Genomic DNA, 21,430 nt, shown 5'->3' with positions numbered 1-21,430 from the left:
GCCTAGATTGTCAATTCCTTGAGCTCAGGGACCTTGTCTTTTTTTTCTTTTTATGTTTTCATTAGTACATGATAGTTAAGCATTATAGTGGGGTTTATTTTGACATAATCATACATTCATGGAATATAGTTTGCTCTATTTTGTCTTAATGTTTGTTGACAAGAGCAACAGCGCAAAGTCTGGATCATAGAAAGTACTTAAGAAAATGTTAGTTAAATCTCACCATTATGTATGTCTACAAGACACTAACTTTACCAAAAAAATTGTAATTAAATAGAAAGATCAGTAGAGTATAGGAAGGAAAATAGAGGGAGGCAGGAGAAAATTTAGAACTCAGAAGGGGAAAGGGAAGGGTAAGAATCAGGAACTTAATTGGAGCAAATTATACTCCATAAATTTATAAGAATGTTAAAATTAATCCTACTGTTATGTGTAACTATTATGAGCCAATAAAAATAAATATGAACTAGAAAGAACAAATAAAAATTTTTGAAAAATATGAAAAAAAGAAATGTTACTTAAATAAATATAGTCCCCATTAAAAGGCAAATGTTTTGGGGCTGGGGCTGTAGCTCATTGGTAGAGCATGCACCTTGTACATGTGAGGCACTGGGTTTGATCCTCAGCACCACATAAAAATAAATAAAGGTATTGTGTCCATCTACAACTAAAAAATTTTTTTAAAGGCAAATATTTCTAAGATATATACTTCTCACATGCTTTTCTTAGTGTATTTCTTTAATTATCGTAAAATACCTTTAACATTTTAAAATGGCATTAATTATATTGATACTGTTGTGCAACCATAACACCATGTGTTTCAAAACTTTTTTATAACTCCCAGAAACTCTGAATCTATTAAAGTAATAATGTCCCATTTCCCTCTACCTCCAGTTGCTATTAACCTTTAATTTTCTTTCTGTCTCTATGTTTTTGCCTATTCTAGTTATTTCACATAAATGAAATTATAAATATTTTTCCTCTTGTGTCTGGCTTATTTCACTTAGCACAAAATTTTCAAGGTTTATCCATGTTGTAGCATGTATTAGAACTTCATACATGTTTATGGATGAATAAGATGCATGAATAATATAATGCATTTAGTTTTCCCATTAATATGTTTTGGACACTCGCTAATGGCTATTGTGAATAGTTCTACTTTTTTCTTTTCTTTTTTTGTGTCTCTGAGGTTTTCTGTGTTTAATTACTTACTTGCTAATAGGAAGCTCTAAGGCGCATTTAAAAATGAGCAAGACATACAAATAGTTCTTTAATAAATATTGCCATATGTGTATCTATGTGAGTTCCTGTTTTAAATTCCTTTGGTGTCTATCTAGGAACAGAATTGCCGGACTAAATGGTAATTCTATGTTTAGCTTTTTAAAGGAAACACAAAACTGTTCTCCACTGTCAGGGCACCATTCTATATTCCCACCTGCCATGTAGGAGGGCAGCAATTTCTCCACAGCCTTGTCAACACTTGTTATTTTCCATTTTTAATTTATAGACATTCTAGTAGATGTGAAGTGATATTGTGATTTTGATTTGCATTTTCCTAATTGCCGTAGTCTGGCTAGGCACAAAATCACGAGCCACTCAAGCAGGAACAAACTTTATTTTTTGAAACTGCTGCCAATGTTCTGTACGCCCCCGGGAAGATCGCCGATCCACACACGCTGCGTTCTCCCGCAACCCCCAGAGGAAGTTCCTCCCCCGGAACTCCCTCCTACTGTACTTCCCCAACCAATGGGAACGCTCCAGGAGTCCCATAACAGGCGGAGGTGAACAGCAGGAGTCCAATATCCATGTGAATGCAAATCTTAACATAATCATATCATCTCCATGGCTAGCTGGCGTCACCTTTCAACCAAAAATGCCATGCATCATATACTTGGCTGACTCTTAGCATTTCCCCCCTTCTGTTTAATTAAGCAACAAGCAATGTGGCTAGGGACCGTGCCTGTTAGGTTTGTCCAATTCAACATATGGTCCTTGCCCGTCATCGGAAAACTGACCTCTAGGCGTCAGCCTCCTGTCTTAGGTTGATACCACTGCAATTGGATCATACCCGTCACTGACTACCGGTCCAGCATATAGCCATACTTGTGGATAGGCCTATGCACCAGTGGGGGGGTGAGGTTCTTTGCCTCACCACTGTTGGCCCCTAAATTTGGCCTTGGTGCCGGTGTGGGGGGGTGAGGTTCTTTGCCTCACCTCTGTTGGCCCCCAAAATTAGACCATCACTAGTAGAAGGGAGGAGGATACAGAAATGCCACGACACCAAGTCAATTGACGGCTCCTAGGAAAAATTGCATCACTGGTGACACATCAGCAAAGATACGCTAGCACTACCATAATTTGCTGCATCAACAGATAGATCACAATGCATACAAGTGATACAGAGTCCAGGCAAGTTCTGTAAGCAGTTCAAAGCAGAGGAATCTATCAATATGTCCATATCCTCCCCAAATAAATCGACTCATTGATTGAGCATTACTTGTTGAGTTATTAATCATTGATGTATCAGTTTATACAGTTTGTTGTGATAACTCTCGAAGAAGTTGTAGTTTGGTTTCATCTTTGTCTTCACCGGCACTGGGATGAAAATAGGAATTCTGACAATGATGCTAAAAAAAATATGTAACATTTCAACAGGTACTAAGAAAACAATTTTTAGAACAATTTACATTATCCTGAACAGAATTATTAATATAATGAAAAGGAAAGGTGAAAGTAAACAAACAGATCTGTTAACCTCCTATTTGTTCATATATTAAAACAATCCTCAACAGCTGTTTACCCAAATTAAATTAAACTATTAAAATCACGTGAATAATAAAAAAAATTCGGATCTATATTCACGAGCGCTCCTCATATATGATATATGGACATACGCACATACAGACATACAACACAAAACAGAAATGTGCACACGTAACATACAACACATAAGACAATAGTAAAGGCCTTGTAGCTTTACCTAGGTGAAATCTCCATTGCAATGTTTAAAAACTCCACAGTCAAAAAATAAAACTGATCAGAAAAACATTAACCTAGGTCTGTATGAGCTCAAAAATAAAATAGAACTTTATGATGTGGGAAAAAGCAATAATAAAATAGATATTGAAAAAAGCATCCTGGTTAATCACTGTCGCAGATGTAAGAATAGCCAAGCTGGAGTTCTGGATATCAGCTGTTATGGATTTGAGTCAAATCATCTTCCTTTTGGTCTGTATAAATTGTTTTGGTTAATCTCTCTGGAATCCAAATCGGCTGCTGTTCTCCCTGTGGAAAAACACAAACAGAGCCCCGACTCCAGACGATCACTGGGTCAGGACCTTTCCATTGTCCTGTTAGAATATCCTTCCAAAGTACCTTAGGCTTATGTACATTTTTTGGATACAAATGTCTTTCCACAGCACTAAGCCCTGATGAATCCAAATTTTAAAAGTTTAGAGTAAAAAGGGTTATTTTCAGTTTATCTTTGGGGGATATATACCCCTTTCCAATTCCCTCCTTTTGTTTTAATAAGTACATTTTAATAGTTTGATGAGCCCTTTCAACTATGCCTTGTCCTTGTGGATTGTATGGAATTCCTGTTATGTGAGTAATGCCAAATGATGAGCAAAATTGTTTAAAAGAGGTAGAAGCATAACCAGGACCATTATCTGTTTTTAACTGTTTTGGAACGCCCACAGTGGCAAAATTTTGTAAGCAATGAGCTATAACATCTTTAGTTTTTTCTCCGGCATGAAGGGAGCCCATCAAAAATCGGGAAGAAGTATCAACTGTAACATGCAAATATTTTAATTTTCCAAATTCTGGCAAGTGTGTGACGTCCATCTGCCAAATATGGTTAGGTATCAGTCCTCTAGGATTGACTCCAAGATTAACTTGTGGTAAAAATGTCACACAATTTTGACATTGTTTTATTATATGTTGGGCTTGTTCTTTAGTTATTTTAAAACGCTTTTGTAAAGTATTAGCATTGACATGGAACCTTTTATGAAAATTTATAGCTTCTTCTATTGTGGAGAAAATATGTATGTCATGTGTAGATTTATCTGCTAATTCATTGCCCAAACTAAGGGCTCCAGGCAATCCTGTATGTGCCCTGATATGTCCTATAAAGAATGGATCTTTTCTGTCCCAGATTAGACTTTGTATAGTGGAAAACAAAGAGAAAACAGTAGAAGAAGGGGAAATCCTACCAGCATCTTCAAGGGATACTATAGCATTAACTACATACTGACTATCAGAAAATAAATTAAATACAGAATCTTTAAACATCATAAAAGCTTGTAATACTGCATTAAGCTCTACCTTTTGAGCTGATTGTTTGGGTACTAAAAATGTAAAAGTTTGATCAGGGGTAACTACTGCTGCTATACCATTATTTGACCCATCAGTGAATATATTTGGAGCATTCATGATAGGGGTTTTTCTTGTCATCTTTGGAAAAACTACAGGATGCTTAGACCAAAAAGACAACAAAGGATTAGATGGTAAGTGATTATCAAATGAAACATTAGATTTACACATGATTATTGCCCAAGTATTTAACTCATTAGCTAACTCATCAATTTGATCCATAGTATATGGAGTAATAATTTTATTGGGAGAAATCCCAAACACTCCCTTTGCTGCTTTTATTCCTTTGAGTATTAATTGTCCTACAGCCTCAGGATATCTAGTAAGAATAGTGTTAGGAGAATAAGATAAATGTATCCACAATAATGGACCTTCTTGCCAAAATACTCCTGTAGGAATATTTTTTGTTGGTAGTACAATAAATAATAAAGGCAAACTTATATCAATTCTATCCAAATGCATATTTTCCATATATGTTTCAATGATTTTTAATGCCTTTCTTGCTTCAGGCGTCAACATGCGGGGTGAATTTGGATCTGATGGACCTTTTAGAATATCAAAAAAAGGTCCCAACTCTCCTGTTGGTATGCCTAGATAAGGCCTTATCCAATTTATGTCTCCCAATAACTTTTGAAAGTCGTTAAGTGATTTGAGTTGATCTACTCGTATTTGAATTTTTGGTGGATGGACCATGGTTGAGGATAATAGAACTCCTAAATAATTAATTGGAAGATTTAATTGTACTTCATCTATTGCTATCTCTAGATTATAATTTTTTAATAAGTTTGTAAGTGTGGCATAACATTCTAGCAATGTGTTTTTATCTTTATGTGCCAATAACATATCATCCATATAGTGAAATATTTGTAGTTCAGGACTTTGATTTCTAAGTGGCTGGATTGCTTTGTTAACATAAATTTGACACATAGTTGGACTATTAGCCATCCCTTGAGGGAGTACTTTCCATTCATATCTCTGGTCAGGACCTTCATGATTTAGTGCAGGGATAGTAAATGCAAAATGTGGACTATCCTCGGGATGAATTGGAATTGAAAAAAAAAAATCTTTAATATCTATAGCTAAAACATACCAGGTTTTTGGTAAAGCAGACAATTGAGGAATCCCTGATTGAGCAGGTCCCATAATAACCATCTCATTATTAATGGCTCTTAAATCTTGCAATAATCTCCATTTACCAGATTTCTTTTTAATGACAAAAATGGGAGTATTATGGGGAGATACAGAAGGTTGTATATGTCCCTCTGCTAATTGTTGTTTGACCATGTCATGGGCTATTTGTATCTTTTCTTTAGTCAGGGGCCACTGAGGAACCCACACTGGTCTTTCTGATTTCCAAGTAATTTTGATTGTCTCAGTGGCCCTTTCTGAAAACCCAATCCATGTCTATTTATTTCTTGATCTATTTGAATTGGTGCTGTCATACCTTGTTCTTGTTCTCCTAATCTTTTTTCTTTCCTAAAGCCTTGTCTAGCCCTAGTAGTGGGCGTGTTAGGATTGATGTTATTTGTTAATGTCAAACCTAATTGATCTAGGACATCTCGTCCCCGTAAATTTATAGGAAGATGATCCAATACATAGGGCTGTATAGTTCCTTCACATCCTTCAGGATCCTTCCAATCTAATACCATTGCACTTCTATGGGGATTAGTTGCCACTCCTAGGCCTCGAAGCATTTGAGTGGCTTGTTGTAATGGCCAATGTTTTGGCCATTCTTGACGAGATATGATGCTAAGGTCAGCACCTGTGTCCAGTAGCCCATTAAAATCATGTCCTTGAATATTTAGTTTTATCATGGGGCGAGAATCTAAATTTAAAGACAGCATAGCCCAATCTACACCTGTGGAGCCTAATCCCTTGGAACTTCTTTCTACAGTATGACTGGAAAATTTATCATGCAGGCTGGGTATTATTAATAACTGTGCTATTCTATCTCCTGGTGAAATTACTGATATACCTCTTGGAGAACTAGCTATAATTTTTATTTCACCCTCATAATCGGGATCAATTACCCCAGGACTTATCATAAGTCCTTTTAGCGTTGAAGAACTGTGTCCCAATAATAAGCCTACTGTTCCTTGGGGAAGAGGTCCTTTTACTCCTGTGGGAATGATTTGAACTCCCATCTCTGGAGTTAGTACTGCTCTGGCAGAGGCGCAGATGTCCAACCCTGCACTCCCTCTAGTTTGTCTGATGAGGGATTTAATGGATAATGCGTCCTGGGCACTACCTTGATGGTGCTGCTGGGTTCCTCCATTGCCCCGTATATTTGTGGTTTTGGGCCCCGAGCATTGGGCCCTCCAGTCCGTTTTTGGCAATGGAGCCTGATGCCTTTCTCCATGATATCATGGGTAAACACTTCGTCCTTGTCTGTTTTTTGATAACGGAATACCCTCTATGGTGGTTTGAGAATGGCATTCATTAGCCCAATGTTTCCCTCTATGTCATCATGGGCAAATACCCGGTATTCTATTCCTTTGATACCTAGCTTTGTTAAACCCTCCTCCTATGGGGCAACTCCTTTTAAAATGTCCTGTTTGACCACAATTATAGCATGTTTTTGGCCTGGCATCTAAAGCCTGTTGTACTGCTGCTAAGACTTGCCCTTGTTTATTAATGTCTTTACATAATTTAATATATGTGTTTAAATCTTCATGTCTCCATGATCTAATGACCTCTCTACAGCAACGATTTGCTTGGTCATAAGCCAGTTGTTTTATAAATGGCATTGCCTGTTCTGTATCTCCAAATATTCTAGAAGCTGTTTGAATAAGCCTATCTACAAATTCAGCGTAAGGTTCATTAGTTCCTTGTATTACCTTAGATAATTGTCCTTGTAAATCTCCATGCCTCTGTAAAGTTTTCCATGCCCTAACTGCATCTACAGCAATTTGTGCGTATACGCCAGGATCATATTCAATTTGTTGCCGTTGACCCTCATAAGGTCCTTTTCCTAATAACATGTCTAGATTTCTTTGAGGGTAACCAGCTGCTGCATTTCGTCTAGCTGTCTCCATGCAAAATTCCTCATTGGCAACCTTCCATAACAAATATTGTCCTCCATTTAGCACAGATTGACACATGTTAGCCCAATCTGCTGGCGTCATGTCTAAGTTGGTAATGGATTCGACCATGCTCACAGTGAAGGGTGCTTGCAGCCCATAGGTTGTTACAGCCTCCTTTAATTGCTTCACTGTTTTGAAATCTAAAGCATGGTGAATTCGTTGCCCTCCTGCCTGCTCAAGTACAGGGCATGCTAATCTTTGGGGTCTTGCCTCAGGATTTCGTCCATCAATTATGGGAGTTGAGGGCCGCTCAGCTGTAGATGGAGCTGTTGGTTGAATTACGCCCTCTGGTGATAGAACGGAGTTAGTAGCAGCCTCCTGTTGTAATTCTCCGCCTGATGGTTGTTTTTCCTCTAAGCTTTCTTTCTTCAAATTTTCCTCTGTCTGACTAGCTCGAAAGACCTTCTCTTTTGCTTGACCTAACATGTTTTCTACCATAGTCTGGACCTCTAACAATTTACTTAACAGTTTTTCGGTTTGTTTTTTACTAGTTTCTAATCTAGTATAAAGGTAACGCCACCCAATAAGATAGCATAAAACAAAACCGAAACAGAATGAAACAAAAATGGAACAAAAATAGTTGTATCAATTTTCTCTTTCTCAGGGCTGAACAACTTCAAACCTTGAGCCAACCATTTTTCCCAGTTTGCCTGAGAAAATTCTAGGGATAGGCAGCTTGAAACAAAAACAAAATAAATCAAAACAAGAACACATTGTTTTTTGAAATGGTCACCCATTTTGTCGCCTTCCCTCAGGGGCGAGCAATTTTACTCACCTCCAAGCTTCAGGCGTTCCCCGTACGGGCCACCAAATGCCGTAGTCTGGCTAGGCACAAAATCACGAGCCACTCAAGCAGGAACAAACTTTATTTTTTGAAACTGCCGCCAATATTCTGTACGCCCCCGGGAAGATTGCCGATCCACACACGCTGCGTTCTCCCGCAACCCCCAGAGGAAGTTCCTCCCCCGGAACTCCCTCCTACTGTACTTCCCCAACCAATGGGAACTCTCCGGGAGTCCCGTAGCAGGCAGAGGTGAACAGCAGGAGTCCAATATCCATATGAATGCAAATCTTAACATAATCATATCATCTCCATGGCTAGCTGGCATCACCTTTCAACCAAAAATGCCATGCATCATATACTTGGCTGACTCTTAGCACTAATGACTAAGGATATTTAAAATCTTTTCATATATTTCTTGGTGATTTCTATACATCTTGGGAAAATATCCATTCAAGGGCTTTCCCCATTTTAAAATTGGGTGATTAATCTTTTAGTTATTGAATTTTAAAAGGCATTTATATATTCTGATATTAAATATTTATCAGATAAATGACTTGCAAATATTTTATCCCATTCTGTGGGTTGTCTTTTCACTTATTTGATAATGCCCTTTGAACCACAAGAGTTTTTAATATTGATTTAATTTAAATATTGTAATTTTGTTGATCATGATTTTGGTGTCATGTCTAGGACCCCATTACTAAATCCAGTCACAAAGATGCAGTGCTATGTTTTCTTATAAGTATTTATGGCTTTAACTCTTATATTTAGGTTGTTGATCCCTTGAATTTTTTTATATTATGTTGTGATACAGGGACCCAACTCCATGACTTGTGGAAGTCCAGTTGTCTCAGCACTCTTTGTTGAGAACCCTGTTCTGCTTTGGGTTGTGTAGTCATGGCTTTTCATTTCTTTAGGTATTTTCTTCCTTTTTTTTCCACAGTTTTATCTGGCTTTGGTATCAGGATAGTACTGACTTAATAGAATGATTTTTTTTTTTTTTAAGAGCGTGGAGGATCTATATTATTTCTTCCTAAATGTCTGGTGAACCATTCACTTTTGGTAGACAACTCCACTGGTGACATTCATTCTGGGAACTGTCTTTGTTGGAAGGTTTTTCAATTACTGATTCAAACTCTCTTGTTCCAGGTCTATTAAGATTTTCTATTTTGTCTTGAGTTGGTTTAGCTAACTTGTGGATAACTTGTTTATTTCTTTGAGTTATCCAGTTAGTTGGCATCCAATTATTCATAGTATTCTCTTATAATCTGTTTTATGTTTGCAAAGATGGTGGGAATATCCCCTTCATTTCTGATTTTAATTATTTTTATCTTCTCTCTCTTTTTCTTTTTCAGATATCAGTAAAATTTTGTTGATCTTTTAAAACAAACAACTTTTGATTCTGTTGATTCTATATTGTCATTCTAGTGTCTATTTGTCTCCCCTCTCTTTATTGTTTCCTTATTTCTGGTAACTTTGGGTTTAGTTTTTTCTTTTGTTTCTAATTTCTAAATGTATAAATTTAAAATATTGGTTTCAGATACTTCTTTTTTTCCATATTTATTATTGCTTCATTATATTTGTACATAATGGTGGGATTTGTTGTTACATATTTGTATGTGCACAAAATATAACAATAGAATTTGACCAGTATCATTCCCTAGTATTTCCTCTTTCCTTCCCATTGTCCCTCCCGAATGTCCTTTTCCTCTAATGATCTCCCTTCAATTTTCATGACATTCCACAATTTTACTTTGCCTTTTTCCTTGCTGGCTTCCACATATTAGGGAAAACATACAACCCTTGACTTTCTAAATTTGGCTTATTTTGCTTAAAATAATATTCTAAAGTTATATCCATTTTCTGTAAATGACATAATTTCATTCTTCTTTGTGACTGAATAAAACTCTATTGTGCACATATATCACATTTTATTTATACATTCATTCACTCATGGGCACTAAGGCTGATTCCATAATTAGGCTATTGTGAATTGTGCTGTTATAAACAGGGGAATGCATGTTTTGTTATAGTATGCTGACTTTAACTCTTTATGGTAAGTACTGAGGAGTGTCTTCTGTGGTTTATCTAAGGGGGCACAACAAAGTCAGGGATAGAGTTTCAGGGGTGGAGTCTTGCTTCCTGATGCCTTGCAATCAACAGGTTGATAGGCATCTTGGCAGGTTACACTCATTTCAGAGAGGTTGTGTGGCTGGGTGGTTGTAGCAGTTCACCCCATCTCCAGTGCTATGTGGGACCAGGTAGAGTGGAGTAGAAATTCACATGTATTCGGGCAATCTCACCCTGTGGGATTCTAATGGGAAGTTCCCAAACACCAGATGTTTCTATTCACTAGGCTGTGATGCTAAAGTAGTTCACACACAGCCCATCAATGGCCTTCAACAGATCTCCATAGTGATTGTACTAACTTACAATCTTACAAACAGTGTAAAAATGTTCCTTTTTTTCCACATCCTTTGCAATATTTATTATTGCTTGTATTCTTAATGGCTACCATACTAATTGGAGTGAGATCAAATTATGTTGAACATTTTTTTCATATATTTGTTGGGCATTTGTATTTCTTCTTTTGATAATTGTCTGTTTAATACAATTGCCCATTTATTAACTGGGTTAATTTGATTTTTTTCATTGGTTGTTCAAAACATTACAAAGCTCTTGACATGTCATATTTCATACATTTGATTCAAGTGGGTTATGAACTCCCATTTTTACCCCCTATACAGATTGCAGAATCACATCAGTTATACATCCACGTTTTTACATATTGCCATACTAGTGACTGTTGTATTCTGCTATCTTTCCTATCCTCTACTATCCCCCCTTCCCTCCCTTCCCATCTTCTCTCTCTACCCCATCTACTGTAATTCATTTCTCTCCCTTGATTTTTTTCCCTTTACCCTCACATCCTCTTATATGTAATTTTATATAACAATGAGGGTCTCCTTCCATTTCCATGCAATTTCCCTTCTCTCTCCCTTTCCCTCCCACCTCTCGTCCCTGTTTAATGTTAATCTTTTTCTCATGCTCTTCCTCCCTGCTCTGTTTTTAGTTGCTCTCCTTATATCAAAGAAGACATTTGGCATTTGTTTTTTAGGGATTGGCTAGCTTCACTTAAGCATAATCTGCTCTAATGCCATCCATTTCCCTGCAAATTCCATGATTTTGTCATTTTTTAGTGCTGAGTAATACTCCATTGTGTATAAATGCCACATTTTAATCCATTCATCTATTGAAGGGCATCTAAGTTGGTTCCACAGTCTAGCTATTGTGAATTGTGCTGCTATGAACATCAATGTCACAGTATCCCTATAGTACTCTCTTTTAAGGTTTTCAAGGAATAGTCTGAGAAGGGCAATAGCTGGGTCAAATGGTAGTGCCATTCCCAGCTTTCCCAGGAATCTCCATACTGCTTTCCAAGTTGGCTGCACCAATTTGCAGTCCCACCAGCAATGTACAAGTGTACCCTTTTCCCCACATCCTCGCCAGCACTTATTGTTGTTTGACTTCATAATGGCTGCCAATCTTACTGGAGTGAGATGATATCTTAGAGTGGTTTTGATTTGCATTTCTCTGACTGCTAGAGATGGTGAGCATTTTTTCATGTACCTGTTGATTGATTGTATATCCTCCTCTGAGAAGTGTCTGTTCAGGTCCTTGGCCCATTTGTTGATTGGGTTATTTGTTTTCTTATTGTTTAATTTTTTGAGTTCTTTGTATACTCTGGATATAGGGCTCTATCTGAAGTGTGAGGAGTAAAGATTTGTTCCCATGATGTAGGCTCCCTATTTACCTCTCTTATTGTTTCTCTTGCCAAGAAAAAACTTTTTAGTTTGAATAAGTCCTATTTGTTGATTCTTGTTTTTAACTCTTGTGCTATGGGTGTCCTATTAAGGAATTTGGAGCCCGACCCCACAATATGTAGATCAGAGCCAACTTTTTCTTCTATCAGATGCAGAGTCTCTGATTTGATATCAAGCTCCTTGATCCATTTTGAGTTAACTTTTGTGCATGGTGAGAGAAAGGGATTCAGTTTCATTTTGTTGCATATGGATTTCCAGTTTTCCAAGCACCATTTGTTGAAGATGCTATCCTTCCTCCATTGCATGCTTTTAGCCCCTTTATCGAATATAAGATAGTTGTAATTTTGTGGATTGGTTTCTGTGTCCTCTATTCTGTACCATTGGTCCACCCGCCTGTTTTGGTACTAGTACCATACTGTTTTTGTTACTATTGCTCTGTAGTACAGTTTGAAGTCTGGTATCGCTATACCTCCTGATTCACACTTCCTGCTTAGAGTTGCTTTTGTTATTCTGGGTCTTTTATTTTTCCATATGAATTTCATGATTGCTTTATCTATTTCTACAAGAAATGCCATTGGGATTTTGATTGGCATTGCATTGAACCTATAGAGAACTTTTGGTAATATCACCATTTTGATGATGTTAGTTCTGCCTATCCATGAACAGGGTATATTTTTCCATCTTCTAAGATCTTCTTCTATTTCTCTCTTTAGGGTTCTGTAGTTTTTATTGTATAAATCTTTCACCTCTTTTGTTAGGTTGATTCCCAAGTATTTTGTTTTTTTTTTGAGGATATTGTGAATGGGGTGGTTTTCCTCATTTCCAGTTCAGAAGATTTGTCGCTGATATACAGGAATGCCTTTGATTGATGCATGTTGATTTTATATCCTGCCACTTTGCTGAATTCATTTATTAGCTCTAGTAGTTTCTTTGTAAACCCTTTTGGATCTTCTAGGTATAGGATCATATCACCCGCAAATAGTGATAATTTAAGTTGTTCTTTTCCTATCTTAATGCCTTTAATTTCTTTTGTCTAATTGCTCTGGCCAGTATTTCAAGAACTATATTGTATAGAAGTGGTGAGAGAGGGCATCCCTGTCTTGTTCCAGATTTTAGAGGGAATACCTTCAGTTTTTCTCCATTTAGAATGATGCTAGCCTGAGGCTTAGCATAGATAGCTTTTACAATGTTGAGGTAAGTTCCTGTTATCCCTAGTTTTTCTAGTGTTTTTAACATAAAGGGATGCTGTACTTTGTCAAATCCTTTTTCTGCGTCTATCGAGATGATCATATGGTTCTTATCTTTAAGTCTATTGATGTGGTGAATAGCGTTTATTGATTTCCATATATTGAACCAGCCTTGCATCCCAGGGATGAATCCTACTTGATCATGGTGCACGATCTTTTTGATATGTTTTTGTATCCGATTTGCCAGAATTTTATTGAGGATTTTTGCATCTAAATTTATTAGGGATATTGGTCTGTAGTTTTCTTTCTTTGAGGTGTCTTTATCTGGTTTGGGAATCAGGGTGATATTGGCCTCATAGAATGAATTTGGAAGTTCTCCCTCTTTTTCTATCTCCTGAAATAGATTGTAGAGTATTACAATTAGTTCTTCTTTAAAGTTCTTGTAAAACTCTGCTGTATATCCATCTGGTCCTGGGCTTTTCTTTGTTGGTAGTCTTTTGATGGCTTCTTCTATTTCCTCACTTGATATTGGTCTGTTTAGGTTGTTTGTATCATCTTGACTCAATCTGGGTAGTTCATATGTCTTAAGGAATTTATCGATGCCTTCACTATCTTCTATTTTATTAGAGTATAGGGTTTCAAAATAATTTCTAATTATCTTCTGTATTTCTGAATTGTCTGTTGTGATGTTGCCTTTTTCATCCCATAAGCTAGTAATTTGGGTTCTCTCTCTTCTTCTCTTTGTTAGCGTGGCTAGTGGTTTATCAATCTTATTTATTTTTTCAAAGAACCAACTTTTAGTTTTGTCAATTTTTTCGATTGTTTCTTTTGTTTCAATTTCATTGATTTCAACTCTAATTTTAATTATTTCTTGCCTTCTACTGTATTTGCTGCTGATTTGTTCTTCTTTTTCTAAGGCTTCGAGGTGTAGTATGAGGTCATTTATTTGTTGGTTTTTCCTTCTTTTAAGGAATGAACTCCATGAAATGAATTTTCCTCTTAGTACTGCTTTCATAGTGTCCCAGAGATTTCGATATGTTGTGTCTGAGTTTTCATTTACCTCTAAGAATTTTTTAATTTCCTCTTTGATGTCTTCTGTAACCCTTTGTTCATTCAGTAGCATATTGTTTAATCTTCATGTGATGTAGGATTTTTCCTTTCTCATTTTATTATTGACTTCCAATTTCATTCCATTATGATCAGATAAAATGCATGGTAGTATCTCTACTCCTTTGTAATTGCTAAGATTTGCCATGTGACATATTATATGGTCTATTTTTGAGAAGGATCCATGTGTTGCTGAGAAGAAAGTGTATCCGCTTGATGTTGGGTGGTATATTCTGTATATATCAATTAAGTCTAAATTATTAATTTTATTACTGAGCTCTATGGTTTCTTTATTCAACTTTTGTTTGGAAGATCTGTCCAGTGGTGAGAGGGGTGTGTTAAACTCTCCCATGATTATTGTGTTGTGGTCTATTTGACTCTTGAACTTGAGAAGAGTTTGTTTGATGAACATAGCTGCACCATTGTTTGGGGCATATATATTAATGATCGTCAAGTCTTGTTAGTGTATGGTTCCCTTGAGCAGTATGTTGTGTCCTTGTTTATCCCTTTTGATTAACTTTGGCTTGAAGTCTATTTTATTTGATACAAGTATGGAAACCCTGCTTGCTTCCTGGGTCCGTATGAGTGATAGGATTTTCCCAACCTTTCACCTTCAGTCTGTGTATGTCTTTTCCTATCAGATGAGTCTCCTGTAGGCAGCATATTGTTGGATCTTTTTTTTAATCCATTCTACTAGCCTATGTCTTTTGATTGGTGCATTTAAGCCATTAATATTTAGGGTTACTATTGAGATATGGTTTGTATTTCCAGCCATATTTGATTATGTATGTTACTTAACATGATTTGTTTTTCCTCTATGATTAGTGTTTCCTTTACTGTACTACCTCCAGCTGTTGGTTTTCATTGTTATTTTTCATTTCCTCTTCCTGTAATGTTTTGCCAAGGATATTTTGAAGAGCTGGTTTTCTAGCTGCAAATTCTTTTAACTTTTTTTTATCATGGAAGATTTTTATTTCTTTTTTTTATTGGTTGTTCAAAACATTACAAAGCTCTTGATATATCATATTTCATACATTTGATTCAAGTGGGTTTTGAACTCCCAATTTTACCCCAAATACAGATTGCAGAATCACATTGGTTACACATCCACATTTTTACATAATGCCCTATTAGTAATTGTTGTATTCTGCTACCTTTCCTATCCTCTACTATCTCCCCTCCCCTCCCCTCCCATCTTCTCTCTCTACCCCATCTACTGTAATTCATTTCTCTCCTTGTTTATTTTCCCATTCCCCTCACAACCTCTTATATGTAATTTTGTATAACAGTGAGGGTCTCCCTCCATTACCATGCAATTTCCCTTTTCTCTCCCTTTCCATCCCACCTCATGTATCTGTTTAATGTTAATCTTTTCTTCCTGCTCTTCCTCCCTGCTTTGTTCTTAGTTGTTCTCATTATATCAAAGAAGACATTTGGTATTTGTTTTTTAGGGATTGGATAGCTTCACTAAGCATAATCTGCTCTAGTGCCATCCATTTCCCTGCAAATTCCATGATTTTGTCATTTTTTAGTGCTGTATAATACTCCACTGTGTATAAGTGCCACTTTTTTTTATCCATTCATCTATTGAAGGGCATCTGGGTTGGTTCCACAGTCTAGCAATTGCGAATTGTGCTGCTATGAACATTGATGTAGCAGTATCCCTGTAGTACGCTCTTTTAAGGTCTTCAGGGAATAGTCCGAGAAGGGCAATAGCTGGGTCAAATGGTGGTTCCATTCCCAGCTTTCCCAAGAATATCCATACTGCTTTCCAAATTGGCCGCACCAGTTTGCAGTCCCACCAGCAATGTACAAGAGTACCCTTTTCCCCACATCCTCGCCAGCACTTGTTGTAGTTTGACTTCATAATGGCTGCCAATCTTACTGGAGTGAGATGGTATCTTAGGGTGGTTTTGATTTGCAATTCTCTGACTGCTAGAGATGGTGAGCATTTTTTCATGTACTTGTTGATTGATTGTATGTCCTCCTCTGAGAAGTGTCTGTTCAGGTCTTTGGCCCATTTGTTGATTGGGTTATTTGTTTTCTTATTGTTTAATTTTTTGAGTTCTTTGTATACTCTGGATATTAGGGCTCTATCTGAAGTGTGAGGAGTAACAATTTGTTCCCATGATGTAGTCTCCCTATTTACCTCTCTTATTGTTTCTCTTGCTGAGAGAAAACTTTTCAGTTTAAGTAAGTCCCATTTGTTGATTCTTGTTATTAACTTTTGTGCTATGGCTGTCCTATTAAGGAATTTGGAGCCCGACCCCACAATATGTAGATCAGAGCCAACTTTTTCTTCTATCAGATGCAGAGTCTCTGATTTGATATCTAGCTCCTTGATCCACTTTGAGTTAACTTTTGTGCATGGCGAGAGGAGGGGATTCAGTTTCATTTTGTTGCATATGGATTTCCAGTTTTCCCAACACCATTTGTTGAAGATGCTATCCTTCCTCCATTGCATGCTTCTAGCTCCTTTATCAAATATAAGATAGTTGTAGCTTTGTGGATTAGTCTCTGTGTCCTCTATTCTGTACCATTGGTCCACCCACCTGTTTTGGTACCAGTACCATGCTGTTTTTGTTACTATTGCTCTGTAATATAGTTTTAAATCCAGTATCGCTATACCACCTGATTCACACTTCCTGCTTAGAATTGCTTTTGCTATTCTGGGTCTTTTATTTTTCCATATGAATTTCATGATTGCTTTATCTATTTCTACAAGAAATGCCATTGAGATTTTGATTGGCATTGCATTAAACCTATAGAGAACTTTTGGTAAAATCGCCATATTGATGATGTTAGTTCTCCCTATCCATGAACAGGGTATATTTTTCCATCTTCTAAGATCTTCTTCTACTTCTCTTTTTAGGGTTTTGTAGTTTTCATTGTATAAATCCTTCACCTCTTTTGTTAGGTTGATTCCCAAGTATTTTATTTTTTTTTTGAGGATATTGTGAATGGAGTGTTTTTCCTCATTTCTGTTTCAGAAGTTTTGTCACTGATACACAGAAATGCCTTTGATTTATGCGTGTTGATTTTATATCCTGCCACTTTGCTGAATTCATTTATTAGTTCTAGTAGTTTTTTTGTAGACCCTTTTGGGTCTTCTAGGTATAGAATCATATCATCCGCAAATAGTGATAATTTAATTTCTTCTTTTCCTATTATTATTCCTTTAATTTCTTTCATCTGTCTAATTGCTCTGGCCAGTGTTTTGAGAACTATATTGAATAGAAGTGGTGATAGAGGGCATCCCTATCTTGTTCCAGATTTTAGGGGGAATGCCTTCAACTTTTCTCCATTGAGAATGATGCTAGCCTGAGGCTTAGCATAGATAGCTTTTAAAATGTTGAGGTAAGTTCCTGTTATCCCTAGTTTTTCTAATGTTTTGAACATAAAGAGATGCTGTACTTTGTCGAATGCTTTTTCTGCATCTATTGAGATGATCATATGGTTCTTATCTTTAAGTCTATTGATGTGGTGAATAACATTTATTGATTTCCATATATTGAACCATCCTTGCATCCCAGGGATGAATCCTACTTGATCGTGGTGCACAATTTTTTTGATGTGCCTTTGTATCCGATTCGCCAGAATTTTATTGAGGATTTTTGCATCTAGGTTCATCAGAGATATTGGTCTGTAGTTTTCTTTCTTTGAGGTGTCTTTGTCTGGTTTCGGAATCAGGGTGATGTTGGCCTCATAGAATGAATTTGGCAGAGCTCCCTCTTTTTCTATTTCCTGAAATAGCTTGAAAAGTATTGGTATTAATTGTTCCTTAAAGGTTTTGTAAAACTCTGCTGTATACCAATCTGGTCCTGGACTTTTCTTGGTTGGAAATCTTTTGATTGCTTCTTCTATTTCATCTATTGATATTGGTCTGTTTAAGTTGTGAGTCTCTTCCTGACTCAGTCTGGGCAAATCATATGACTTAAGGAATTTATCGATGTGTTCACTATCTTCTATTTTATTGGAATATAGGTTTTCAAAATAATTTCTAATTGTCTTCTGTATTTCTGTAGCGTCTGTTGTGATATTGCCTTTTTCATCCCGTATGTTAGTAATTTGAGTTCTCTCTCTTCTTCTGTTCTTTAGCATGGCTAAGGGTCTGTCGATCTTATTTATTTTTTCAAAGAACCAACTTTTAGTTTTGTTAATTTTTTCAATAGTTTCTTTTGTTTCAATTTTGTTGATTTCCGCTCTGATTTTAATTATTTCTTGCCTTCTGCTACATTTGCTGTTGTTTTGCTCTTCCTTTTCTAGGGCTTTGAGATGAAGTGTGAGCTCATTTATTTGTTGGTTTTTCCTTTTTTTGAGGAATGACCTCCAGGTGATGAATTTCCCTCTTAAAATTGCTTTCATTGTGTCCCATAGATTCCGATATGTTGTGTCTGTATTTTCATTTATCTGTAAGAATTTTTTGATTTCCTCCTTTATGTCTTCTGTAACCCATTTATCATTCAGTAACATATTGTTCATTTTCCATGTGATGTAGGATTTTTCCTTCCTTCTTTTATCATTGATTTCCAGTTTCATTCCATTATGATCAGATAAAATGCATGGGATTATCTCCACCCCTGTATATTTACTGAGGGTTGCCCTATGGCATAATATATGGTCTATTTTTGAGAAGGATCCATGTGTTGCTGAGAAAAAAGTATATCCACTTGATGATGGTTGGTATATTCTATATGTCAGTTAAGTCTAGGTTGTTGATTGTGATATTGAGTTCTATATTTTCTTTATTCAACTTTTGTTTGGAGGATCTGTCAAATGGTGAGAGAGGTGTGTTGAAGTCACCCATAATTATTGTGTTGTGGTCTATTTGATTCTTGAACTTGAGGAGAATTTGTTTTATGAACGTCGCAGCACAATTATTTGGTGCATAAATATTGATAATTGTTATGTCTTGTTGGTGAATGGTTCCTTTTAACAGTATAGAATGTCCTTCCTTAACCCTTTTGATTAACTTAGTCTTGAAGTCTATTTTATTCGATATGAGGATGGCCACCCCTGCTTGCTTACGAGGACCGTGTGCGTGGTATATTTTTTCCCAACCTTTCACCTTCAGCCTGTGTATGTCTTTTCCAATCAGATGTGTCTCCTGGAGGCAGCATATTGTTGGATTTGTTTTTTTAATCCATGTTACCAGCCTATGTCGCTTTATTGGAGAGTTTAAGCCATTAACGTTTAGAGTTACTATTGATATATGGTTTGTACTTCCAGCCATGTTTGATTATTTATCTTCTTTTTTTTAATTTAATTTATTTTGTTTCTCCATGATTAGCTTTCCCTCGCCCTCTGTTTTTATAGAGGCACTTCCCACTGATGGTTTTGGTTATTGTTTTTCATTTCTTCCTCGTGTAGTGTTTTGCTCAATATGCTTTGCAATGCTGGTTTTCTGGCTGCAAATTCTTTTAGCTTTTGTTTGTCATGAAAGATTTTTATTTCGTTGTCGTACCTGAAGCTTAATTTTGCTGGATACAGAATTCTTGGTTGGCATCCATTGTCTTTCAGTATTTGAAATACATTGTTCCAGGATCTTCTCGCTTTCAGCGTCTGTGATGAAAAATCCGTTGTTAACCTTATTGGTTTACCCCTGAATGTAATCTGCCTCCTTTCTCTTGTAGCTTTTAATATTTTCTCTTTGTTCTGTATATTGGATATCTTCATAACAATGTGTCTTGGCGTTGGTCTACTGTGATTTTGTGTGCTCAGTGTCCTGTATGCATCTACAATTTGTATATCCGTTTCCTTTTTTATTTCTGGAAAGTTTTCTGTAATTATTTCATTCAGCAGGCTACTCATTTCCTTGGTTTGAGTCTCTGTACCTTCTTCTATCCCGATGACTCGTAGGTTTGGTTTTTTTGTTATCCCATATCTCTTGGATGTTTCTCTCGTGATTTTTAACCAGCCTTTCTGAGTTGGCTAGGCTCTTTTCAAGATGATATATTTTGTCTTCATTATCTGACGTTCTGGCTTCTAGTTGCTCCACTCTGTTAGTGATACTCTCAATTGAGTTTTTAATTTGGTTTATCATTTCCTTCATTTCTAGAATTATTGTTTGATTTTTTTTATAATCTCTATCTCCTGATAAAGATGCTTAACTTCTTCTTTTATCTGTTTATGTAATTCATTTTCAAAGTGTTCTTTCACTGTTTTGATTTGCTGTCTCGTATCCTCTTTAAGGTTCCATTCCATCTGTCTAAGGTATTCCTTGAGTTCTTTATATGACCATTTTTCTGCTGACTCTAGTTCCTCCTGAATATTTAGGCTGTCCTTCATTGTTTGTACTCCTTTTCTTCCTTGCTTTATTACGCTGCTCATGTTATTTCTTGTTCTGTTTTACTGCTGAGTTACTGTTTACTCTTATAAATTTATTTGATGCTTGAGAGGAAAGATATTAGAAGGGAAGGGAAGAAGTCACTAAAGAGAATGAGAGTAGGCAGGTAGAATTCAAGGAAGGGGGAATAAGAAAATTGAAAAGAAATGAAAAGACAAAAGAAACAAAAACAAAACACACACAAAAAAGTTAGAAAATAAAGAAAGAAAGAAAAGAAAAAAATTTTTTTTACAAAAATAATAATGATAATAAAAATAATGAAAATTAAAATAATAATAATAATAATAATAATAAAATAAAAAAATTAAAAACATTAAAAAAAGTTAAAGAACAACAACAAAAAAAATTGAAAATGAAAGAAAAAAAGAAAAAGAAAAAAAAATGATAATAATAATAATAATAAATGCAGTCATAGAGTTCGATTAATTTCTCTTCCAGTAGGTGGAGCTGTGCCCACTGGGTCAAGCTTCTCCTCTCACTAGGTGGGAACCAATCACTGTCTAGCAGCTCTTCCTCACAGACTGGGCGGGTCTCCAATCCTGAGTGCCTAGGGCCTTCTCTTGTGTTTCCTCAAGCCAGGCCATGCTCACCTGTGACGCTCACCACAATACTGGCTACACACCAGGTCTGCTGCTCCTGGGAGCCCTGTTGCGCTGGTTGCAATGCAGTTATCTCCTCCGCCCGTGACGTCAGTTCTCTGCCAAGGTGGTATCCCATGCAAATGGTGA

Source organism: Marmota monax, unplaced genomic scaffold (assembly GCF_021218885.2).
Source record: "Marmota monax isolate L192 unplaced genomic scaffold, Marmota_monax_Labrador192_F-V1.1 WCK01_AAM20220418_F8-fsc00059, whole genome shotgun sequence".
NCBI lineage: Eukaryota > Metazoa > Chordata > Mammalia > Rodentia > Sciuridae > Marmota > Marmota monax.
This window is presented reverse-complemented; position numbering follows the sequence as displayed.